The following is a 10,280-nucleotide window of genomic DNA, read 5'->3' as shown; positions in this document are numbered from 1 at the left end:
CTCTTTCTCCCTTCTGTCCCTTCTCTCTAAAAGTAAATAAATAAAATCTTTTAAATTTTTTAAATAAAAATTTTATGTATTTAAGGTGAACATGATGTTTTGATATAATACACCTATAAAATTATTACAGTCAAGCCAATTAACATACCCATCCCCTCATATAGATACCTCTGTGTGTGTGTGAAGAATAGCTGAGACTTACTTTATTAGCAAATTTCAAGTATACAATACAGTATTATTAATTATAGTCATCATGTGATACTTTATATCTCTATAGTTAATTCATTTTACACAACTAAAATGTTGTACAATTTGACCAGCACTTCCCTATATCCCTCACCTCCCCACTCCTGATAACCACTGTTCTTACTCTCCGCTTCTATGAATTTGATGTTTTAGTATCCACATATAAGTTAGATTGTGCAATATATTTCTTTCTGTGTCTGATTTACTTCTGTGTCTTAGCATAATGTCCTCTAGATTCATCAATGTTGTCACAAATGGCATAATTTGCTTCTTTTTAAAGGCCAAATAGTAGTTCATTGTGTGCATGTGCATGTGAAAATTCCCTTATCCATCATTTGCTGATGGACATTTACATTCTTTCCAATCTTGGTTATTGCAAATAACACTGCAGTGAACATGGGAGCACAGGATGCTGATTTCATTTCCTTTGGATATATACCCAAAAGAAGGATTTCCAGATCATATGTTAGTTATATTTTAATTTCTTGAAGAACCGCCATACTTTTTCTCCTAATGGCTGTGCTAATTTACATTTCCGCAAGAGTGTACAGGGTTTCCTTTTCTCCACATCCTTGCCCACACTTAACTTTTGTCTTTTTGATAATACCCATCCTAACACGTGTAAGGTAATATCTCATTGTGGTTTTGATTTGTATTTCCCTCATGAGTACTGATGTTGAGCAGCTTTCCCTTGATTAACTTTGAACAGGTAAAATATTATTAATATGAGTATGTTTCAGATACTGTATATACTTTATCTGAAAGAAGATTTTCCAATACCCTCACTACTCTTGATATGTTCCTATTTCAGAAAACATTGTTAACTACTTAATATAATTGTTTTAAATTTTTAAAAATTTTTATGATTTTATTTATTTATTATTTTTAGAGAGGGGGGAGGGAGAAAGAAAGATAGAAACATCAATGTATTGTTGCCTCTCATGTGCCCCCAGCTGGGGACCTGGCTGGAGACCTGACCTGAAACCCAGGCATGTGTCCTGACTGGGGATCAAACCAGTGACCCTTTGGTTTGCAAGCTGGCACTCAATCCACTGAGCCACATCAGCCAGGGCAAATAGAATTGTTTTATATTTTATCTTATAAACAATTTTATTCACATCTGATATTATTGGCTAGTGTCACTAATTAATCAGAGCCATATGATTTTATCATCAACATATGATTTCTACTTTCCTCTCATGCTTGCCTAAGGGCTTTGCCATAAGCTACAAATACAAATTGGGTCTTTAGCAAAGGACAGCCTCAGAGCGGCATGAACAGGAGTGTACCAGGTACAGTAATTATTATTATTGCAATGAAGAGACTCATTGGTATGGACTTCTGAACCAGTATTATTTACACCCTGTCAGACTGTACCAGAATGCTGAATTGTGATTTCCAGATTATTTTTGGACTAGAAGCCATAACTTTGTGAAAACTTACAACCCAAGATCTTGTGGAACACAATTTCAAAGAACTGAATGAACTAATGAGGAAGATCTAATAGTGGACATTTATTTGCGGGGCAATATAGCTATATTGTTCATAATGTTCTATTTTCTGTTGAACATATCAGAAAGTTTTTTCTCTTTCTTCAAGTTCTACCTCCAATTCTGACTGTAGTAGACCATGCTTTTAAAAACTGAAATAAAACATTCTATAAATGGTATTTCATTCTCCCAGACTGCATAGCATTCAAGAACAAATATTTCTGCTGAGTTTCATTATTTTTCATGCCAATGTAGTAACTTACATACATTCCATAAGATTGTGTCCAACTATTAATTGGGCAGCCTGGGGTCTGGTCACTTGCTGCCATGTACAAGCATCACATGAAAATCTGTGGGGCAGGAAAAAGGTTTTTATTAACAGGGCACCTAATACGCAGGACCCAAGAGCATTCCTGCTCCAAGCCAACCTCTTTCACAAAGCACTGAAATTTCAATGTTCTCAGAGAGACTGAAATGCAAATCCATGCCGAGAAGTTCCTCATTATTGCTTATCTGCTCTTTCGAATTCAAGACAGCTACACAAACTGTGATCGCTCCAGATGGTCATGCAGGAGAAGCTCCATCCATGAGGCCTGGCGCCCAAATCTGCCTGCACCCCTGGGGTCAAGGAACATCCCCAGCTCACGCCTCCCCGTGCTGCGCTCAGTGCAGAGAACCAAAGCAGTCCAGGACCTGTGTGGTGTGTTGCACAGTGTCCCAAGGGCTGGCGGCCAGCGAGGAACATCCCAGCATGGGACTCCACCACTGCGAGCTTTCAACCGTGCAAAGCCTAAACCTGAGCAGTCTGGGCATCTGCCAGTCCTGAGAACACTCCTGTGAGCGCTCCCCAACCAGGGGTGCCAGGCTAGGAGAACAGGGAGGCTTCTGCTCACGTTCTGTTTTAAAGTCCCCTCCCAAAATCCCACCTGCTGTGGGAGAGTTCAGCTTTTCAAGCAATGTGGCCCAATGTTGGGCCACATTGTCTTTGCCCCACTTTCGACCGCCATGTTCCACAAGGGCAGAGGTTTCCCAGTCACGCAGGGGTACACAAGCATCTCAGTCCAAGGTGGGGCATCCGGCTCCTGCTGTGGCTTGCTGACCTCCAAACTACAGGTGTGTTTTGACCTTGTGGGCCCTGTACAGCCTCAATACAAGATCCCTCCAGTTGGGTCACAGCTTCTCGGCTGTCAGGGCCATGCCAGCTTTTACTGTTGCCTCAGGCAGCAGCCTTCTGCCTCAGCCCATCCTCTGCTGGGTCGAGCTGCAGCTGCTCTGTTGCTGGGGCAATGCACATTGGCTTGTTTACAGTTACCTCAGGCAACCTCCTCCTGCTGGCAGCTGTTTTAATCCACCGCCTCTGCATTTCTCCTCCCCATTCTGTGGGGGAGGTGCTGGCTCTGTGGATCGAGGTTTCTCCCAGATTGGGGTCTCCCCAACCCCCACCATCCCCAGCTATGTGGCCTGACTACCCTGTTACACAACTACCTATCAAGATACAATTAAATAAATTAATTACCCAATCAGGGCCATAGTGGAATGTCATATTAGAAAATAAATCTTATTTCATTTGTTGTGACAAGCCTACCATGAAGGAACTGGTGTGGTTCTTAATCTGTGAAAACCATACACATAAATGAATCAGGTTCAAATATGATTTACAAACCCAATTTTAAACTTATGTTATCAAGACTAATCTCGAGAAATTTTTATGATAAGGTGGACTATCAAGAAATATCCAAAATTCAAAAACAAGACCAAAAAAATATCTCTAATGTCTGACAAATCCCATCTCCAGAATTATTTAATTTTTTTAGGGCATATACTTTGTGTAACTTAATATTTACTATTGATTAGAGCCCAGGGGGTTGAGCTCACAACCTGGGCATGTGCCCTGACCGGAAATTGAACTGTCAACCCTTTGGTTCAGGGGCAACACTCCAACCAACGGAGCCACACTGGCCAGACCTAAAAATTACACTCTTTACATCCTGGCCAGTGTGGGTCTGTTGGCTGGAGTGCTGTACCGTAGCCAAAAGATTGCGGGTTTGATTTCTGGTCAGGGCACACACGTGGGATGGAAAGTTTGATCCCCAGTCTGGACGCATGCAGCCCCCTGTCCAGACACATATGATACCTGATCTGGACAGTGCAATTTCCGGTCTGGATGCTCATCCTGGTCAATTGATGCTTCTCTCTTGCATCCAATTTTTTCTCTTTCCTTTCCTCTCTCTCTAAAAGCAATGAAAAAAAAAAGTTCTCTGGTGAGGATAAAAAAAAAATTACACTCTTTTAAAATTATACTTTGACACTTGCTAATATCTTCTCTGATTTCCCTGTTCTAATTTAAGCTACATACTGCTGTCAGCCTGATTTTTCTAAAATACTGCTTAATGACACTTATGCCTCAGAAAACCTCCCATCAACAGGATAAAATTTCAAGTCATTAGCCTGGTATTCACAATCCTTTACTGTTGAGCTCCAGGTGCCTTTCATACCCCATCTTTCACACAAACACTCATTATAGTCAAACAAAATACTTTTTTTTTTTTTACTAGTATGTCATATTTAAAAAATGAGATTTTTAAAATTTTTCATCTGAACTGCTTTACCTGCCCTCCTCTCAAGTTCTTAGAATTTCTATTCCTAAAAGCCACCTCATTTTATCTCAGCCAGTAACCCCCTATAGGAAGTGGGTGTCTGAACTCTTATAACGTTTAACACAACATAAATAAATTATGGTATAATAAAGATGTATCTAGTCTGTGTCCCTGGTTTCTGGCAGAGATTCAAAAACCCTTTGAACTTCCCAAGTGAGAGAAGTCTTTGTTATGCTATTGGAATGACTTATGGTAGGCCTGATAGGTTGATTATCTGTTTCGCTTAGTTCTTTTCCTGGAGTTTTGTTCTGTTCTTTCATTTGGGCTATATTTCTTTGTCTCCTCAACTTGGCAGCCTCCCTGTATCTGTTTCTGTGTATTAGGTAGAGCTGTTTTGACTCCCTGTCTTAGTAGCCTGGCCTATTGTAGAAAAGCATACCTATGAATTGTGTGGAATGAAGCTTTAGGCATTGCCAGGGCATGACAAACCACTTCACTGCTTTGTGGCTTTTTGGGGGGGGAGGGCTTTGAGAGGGGATATTGCTACTGCCTATCATCTGGAGGTTTGCCTGGCACTCAACCTGTTTCCAGTCACTTCACTTACTCCCCATATGTGACTGGTGCCCTTCCAGCTGTTGCCCTGGTGCTGAATCCCAGAGGGGGTAGGTCTGTGTAAGTTCTAAGTCCATGTAGGCTCTTTAAGGAGAGTCTACTGAAAATTCTGCAATTTCTTCCACCACACCACCCTAACCCCCACTGGTGTTTATAGTCAGAAGTTATGGGGATTTATCTTCCTTGCACTGGAACACTGGGCTGTGTGGTCTGGCCTGGGGCTGGGATCCTTCACTTCTGAGGTATCCCTCCAAATTTTTATCCACCACACATGAATGTGGGACTGTCCCTCTGCTGCCTCTCCATGCCACACCACATCTCCACACCTCTTCACCTATCTAGGTGTCTCTACCCCTCCTTCCCATTTGGATGAATGCGGTTTCTTAAATCTTTGGTTGTTGGACTCCCATACAGCTCAACTTTCTGACAGTTCTGGGTGTTTTTGTTTTGAAATCTAGTTGTAATTTTTTCTATAGTTGTGCAAGGAGGCAAAGCATGTTTACCTCTACCTCCATCTTGACTGCAAGTTCCTAGACATGCCTTCATTTGACTATTTCTGAGTTATATCTATTATTGTAAAACTAATCATAAGTAGAGCACTTTCCTGAGTTGTTCTAGTGAATTATCAAACCTGAGGAGGCTATAAAAGCCCCTGACTTTGCAGCTAAGTCTATCAGAAGTGAAGGTGGGCTAAGGACCTCGAGCACTTGTGGCTGGCTGAAGTAAAGGCAATTTGTGGAGGACTCAGCTTCTAACTTGTGCAACCTGCACTAACTCCTGGTGGTTAGTATAAGAATTATATTCCAGTTTACTCCAGTTGGAATTGAGACAGTAATCTAACACTGTATTAATTAAAGTTACATTTCATGTATGAAGAAAATACATACTCCATTTGTCTACTTTATCCAGCCATCTTCCCAGGAATTTTTTACTATATGAGTGGACTATGTGATTTTTGCTCTCTGGGCTTATCTGATCAGAGTGGATACATGATTAAGCTGACCCAATAAGATTCTATCTTCCACAAATGGGTATGGGAACACTGATATGTTAACTTGTTGGTTGGTGGTACTGGAGGAGGAGTTATCTGGCATAGTAAATACCTAATACATTTTTGTTGAATGGATAAATAAAAAGTTGTTATAACTTTGGGGCTGAGAGGGCCTCTTCCACACATACACGGGAAAGCAGAGATAAAAGAGCATATAGATTTTAAAAGGCGGTGAAATAACCACTTTAAGTTCCTGAAGATTTTCCTGTTTCAGACCAAATGCATCCTGCTTTGGTTTATTTGAAATGGGCCTGAATAAGTCCCATTACATTTCCCCATCTGCTCATGTTAGTTTGGTAGATTTTTGTTACTAGTGTTAAAGGATAATATTTTAAATGATAAAATCATGAACCTCATAAAATATGAAAATAACATATATTAAAGACTACTAACTCTTTAATGAGAAAACAAGTAAGATGATACAATAGGTTCAAAGGAGAATCTGATGGGGAACTCAAGAGTTAAAGATTTTAGCTTTAGTCATAGTTGCTAGACTTAAGTGATAATGCTTGTGGAAAGTTGTTGTTCCAGAAACTGGAATAGTGACCTACGTGACTCCAGAAAGTCCACAAGCAATTCAACCTTTGTGCCCCAGGGGGTCTACAAGATGGTATCTGATGTGCTGATGGTATTAGATGGTATCTGCACCATTGTGTTCCAGGGAGGGACACAGATAAATAATTGTAATGAGTTGATAAAGAAATATTTGGAAAATCACCACTGGGCTGCAACTCTTACTTGATTGATGTTTTTCCAAACCCCTTACCTACTCTTTTCTTCTCCTTATAAAAAGGTCACCTTGAGATGAGCTGTTAAGGTGGTTTTCAGGGTATAGAACTCACCATCTTCTAAGATCACCTGCATCTGAATCAAGCACACATGAAGATTCAGTCCTTGCCTCTAATTGTAACAGAGCGGGGAAGGGCCCCCAAAGTCCCCACAGTTCATGGTTTTGGGGATGGGAAAAGGAGATAATACAATTTTAAGGTACTTTGTGTATCTATGGCAAGCTGATGACTAGATAATAGCTGTGCTGCAGCCCAGGGCAAAAGAGCAGATGTTAGGCTTGAGATACTTTTTATAACCATGATGTATGGTGCTCCAGGTCAGCATTTAAAATTAGGGAGAGCCATGAGGATAAGGAGAGAAGCCACTCATTCTGAGAGGGGGTTGGCTAGGAGGTCTGGTGTGTAAGGGAGAAGCCAGGTAGTTTGGAGAGAGTCTGTAGTAAGAAAGAAGAGACTCACTGGAAAACCTACCTGGAGAACACGGCAACTTGGCTGATGAGGCTGGAATTGTGAAACCTGCGTAACCAAGCATAGATCAGTGGGAGATGCCTGAAATGCTGAACTATGACCAGGGATACTGAGCCATGGACTTCTGCTTTTCTGAAAGATGGTAAGTCTGAGTGGCGTATTCTGAAACTGGCCTGGTTTGGCAGGGGAAGGCAGTACTAAGTGTTTTGCGTGTTTTAAAGGGAGTGGGATATAACAGTAGAAACCCAGCATTCTGAATTTGTAAAACTTTTAAATAAACCCCTTTTCCTTTTCCACCAAACTTTTGTATTGAGAGTCACGTTTCTTGGTGGTGGGTTATCAGAACCCCCGGCTGTTCCAGAGCAGCATAGGCTGGGGTTCTGTCACATACTTATTGGATCTTGTAGTGACAGACAGCATGAATGCCAGCTTTTCCTGTTTAAAATCCAAACAACAGACATTTATTGATCAGGAACATTGAAGTGAATTTTCAAATGGATGCAAAATTGACTCTCCAGAGAGAGGGAGTTGTCATTCCACCAGACAGAATTCATTTGTATGGCTCTGGACAAAAAGTATTGCTACTCTAAATAGTTATAAAATAACCTGGTCAAAGAGAAAAGTGAATATCTCTATATGATCAGATAATCACAACATTATAACATTTTATTAAAAATATATCCAGTAACCTTTTGTCTTAATTCCAACTGAAACTGGAAAAGGCGGCGTCTGTGCTGTCTGTTCACTAACAGAAACAAAATAGACAACAATTTTCCTCGTACTTCTTTATCTGTTGATCAACGATTCTTTATCTGCATTGTGTTCCCTCCCTGGAACACAATCATGAAGATACCATCTCCATGGCTTACAGATCCCCTGTGGCACAAAGTTAAAGGTTGAATTGCTTGTGGACCTCCTGGAGTCACATGGTCATGCATTCCAGTTCCTGGAATAACAGTGCATTAATCACTTAAACATATCAACTAAGGCTAAATTTTTTAACTCTTTAGTTATAGCTTTACACTTGCATTAATCACTTAAGCATATCAACTAAGGCTAAAATCTTTAATTCTTGAGTTCTCCAATCACAATGTCTTAAGTGTTTCCTTACACTAGTAAACAAATAAATCCTGTATAATGTGTTCCTCATGTTTCTGTGTTAGAAACTTATCTTTTTTTGTGAAAGATATGCACCTATGGACAGACAGAGGAAGGGAACCTCTGCCACCTCAATGGCTGAATCAACCCTAGTGACCAAAGGATAATAGAACCCCTACCATCCAATCTCCTCAACCAGAGTTTAAGCCGCATAGTACAGGAAACTTCCCTTTACCTACCTTACCTTCATGAAGTATGTTATAAAAAGTAGGTTAGAGAAATATTTGCTAATTGATTGCTTGAAGTTAGCAAATTGAAACAAAAAATTGATAACTGTGTTTGAAGATTTAAAATGACAATGACAAAACAATATAAACTAAAAACAAACCCCTTCTAGCCTGCTATCAGGAATAGTCAGGGACTCCGGCCAAGATGGAGGTGTAGGTGGACACACTTCACCTCCCTCCACAACCATAAGAAGAAATACAACTACCTCAAGACTACAAACAACCAGAACTACCAGAAAATTGAACTGCATGGAAGTCCAACAAACAAAGATATAAAGAAGTACTAGGAGGGGTGGAGCTGGGGCAAAGAGAATGCAGTGTGGTGGTGATGGCAGTGGCAGCAGCAAGGCAGTGGCTATGGATGGCCAGTGGAAAGAGCAGTCACACATTATAAAAGTCAGCAAGGACACCTGGTGAGCGATCTCAGCCCCAGACCAGACCACACAGCTCATGGTTCCAGTGCCAGGGGAAATAAAGCCTCATTGTTTCTGACTGTGAACACTAGTAGGGATTGGGGCAGAGGAAGAAACTTCTGGTTTCTCAGCAGAGTCCATTTGTTTAGAAGGTCCCCACAGATCTAGAACATCCACAAACCCATCCACTCTGGAATCACAACCTAGGAAACAGCTAGAGGGGCACCAGTCCCATACAGGAAGCGCGTGAAGTGCCTGGAAAAGGGGTGAGTGCTGAGCTAGTGATATTGTTCCCTCTCAGACCGTTCCCCAACATACAGTGCCAGAAGGTGGTAAAATGAGTCACCCTAAACTGATGAATACATAGGTCTCCAACCCTTACAATGTAAGAGGTGTGACAGCTCTACTTAAGACACAGAGGCAAACACAGGAGGCTATCAAATTGAGGAGACAGAGACATATGGCCAAAAGAGGGAGCAGACCAAGGTTCCAGTGGAAAAATTAAGTGATGAGGAAGTACCTAACCTAACAGATGTAGAGTTCAAAACACTGGTGATAACAATGTTCCCAGACTTGACAGACATGATTAGGTATGGCAAATGCATAAGGAAAGAAGTGAAATCTATACTAAGTGAAATGAAGGTAAATCCACATGAAACCAATGGTGAAGGGAAGGAAGTCGGGGTTCAAATCAATGATTGGCAATAAGGAAGAAATAAACAATCAAACAGTACAGAATGAAGAAACAAAAATTGAAAAAAATGAGGAGAGGCTTAGGAACCTTTGGGAAAACTTTAAACATACCTACATCCAAATCATAGGAGTTGAGGAAGAGCAAGAAATTGAGAACTTATACGAAAAAATAATGAAGGAAAAGTTCCTTAATTTGGTGAAGGAAATAGACATACAAGTCCAGGACATACAGAGAGTCCCAAACAAGTTGGATCCAGAAAGGACCACACCAAGACACATCATGATTAAAATGCCAAAGGTGAAAGATAAAAACAGAACCTTAAAAGCAGCAAGAGAAAAGCAGAAAGTTACTGACAAAGGGGTTTCTATAAGACTATGAGCTGATTTCTCAAAAGAAACTTTGCAAATGAGAAGGGACTGGCAAGAAGTATTCAAAGCGATGGAAAGCAAGGACCTACAACCAAGACTACTCAATCCAGCAAAGCTATCATTTAGAATGGAAGGGCAGATAAAGTGCTTCCCAGACAGGGTAAAACT

Source organism: Furipterus horrens, unplaced genomic scaffold (genome assembly GCF_987537825.1).
Source record: "Furipterus horrens unplaced genomic scaffold, mFurHor1.1.pri manual_scaffold_4, whole genome shotgun sequence".
Classification (NCBI taxonomy): Eukaryota; Metazoa; Chordata; class Mammalia; order Chiroptera; family Furipteridae; genus Furipterus; species Furipterus horrens.
This window is presented reverse-complemented; position numbering follows the sequence as displayed.